Raw genomic sequence first — 1,469 nt, forward strand, 5'->3', positions numbered from 1 at the left:
ATCCCTTCGATTCCCGCTTTTCCTTCCCCTTCTCCAACCCCTCGGCATTTCCGGGACGAATCCCATTTATTTTGTTATTATTATTTTGTTTTTTTCTCATTTCTTTTCCCCCTCCACCTCGGGGAATTTCCTCAAACTTCCATCAGCTCCAAATCCGCCTCCTCGAATCCGTAGAACGACTCCACCTCGCTCTCCCCCTCGAAGAGGCGGTGCAGGATTTCGGGATCGGCCTCGGGGTCGTCGTTTTCCGCTAATTCCGGGGAGGATTCCCTGCTTTTGGCGATTCTCAGCCTCTCCTCCATGGCGGCGATCAGCTCCTCCTGCTCGTCGCCGTTGCGCCGCGGCGATCCCGAATTTCCGGCGGGTCCAGGCAGGACGCTGGCCACCAGGAAAGATTTCCGGATCAACTCCGGGCAATTCCCGAGGATTTCCAGAGCTTCTCCCAACCACCCCAGCAGCAGCTGGAGCAGCGCGGAGGAGTCGGAATCCGTCAGGTCCTTGGCCCGTTCTTTCCATTTTTTATGGAGGAAATTTTTCAGGGATCTCTTGACGCAGACGTCCAGGGGTTGGATGCGGGAGCTGCATCCCGCCGGGATAACGGCCGGCAGCGTTCCGGCCGCGCTGAGCACGGCCAGCACCTCCTCGGAGAGATGCGTCCGGTGGCAATCCAGGACCAACATCCCCTTGGAACCTCCTCCTCCTCCTCCTCCTCCTCCTCCTCCTCCTCGGCATTCCGTGTGTTTCCTCCACACCATGGCCGCCCACAACTCCATGATCTCGTCGTCGCCGCATCCGTCTTCCTTGGATTCCAGCAGGATGGATTTGGGAACGGCGGCGGGAGAAGGGAGGTGCCCCCTGGAGATGAGCAGGGCGGGGAGGACGCCGCCGTCGGCCAGCACCGTCACCACCAGCTCGCACCAGGGCTCGCCGTTCCCCACCGTCTGCAGCGCGTTCTCCTTGCGCTCGTCGCTTCCCAGAACCTCGGCGTCCAGGAACAGCGAGATCTCATCCACGGCGGCGATCATGGAGAGCGGCAGATCCTGAGTGTGGATCTGCCGCTGCACAAACTCGATGAAAGCGCCGGCGTTCCCTTGGATTTCCTTGGGAAGAGGGTGGGAAACTCCTCGGCGGGTGTGGGTGCTGAGGTGGTGCCGCAGCATGAACCTCACCGCCCACTCGTAGGAAATCTGGAATCCTCCTTCCAACGACCTCCCGATCTTCGTGGCTTTTTGGAAAAGCGTCTCCTCGTTCACCGGCAGCTGCTGCTCCCGTTGGGTCAAAACCCACTCGGCCAATTTCTCCTCGGCCTCCAGGCTGAGATATTTCCCCTCGGAAAGTTCCGGATGGTCGTCCTGGAAGGCCTGGAAGCGCCGGAGCCAGCGGCGGATGCGGCGCGGAGGGTTCCGGAAATGCTCGGCCGCCTGCTCCGTGCTGGAGCAGAGGGCGAAGAGAACCACGCGCAGCTTTTT

Source organism: Parus major, unplaced genomic scaffold (genome assembly GCF_001522545.3).
Source record: "Parus major isolate Abel unplaced genomic scaffold, Parus_major1.1 Scaffold613, whole genome shotgun sequence".
NCBI classification, from domain to species: domain Eukaryota; kingdom Metazoa; phylum Chordata; class Aves; order Passeriformes; family Paridae; genus Parus; species Parus major.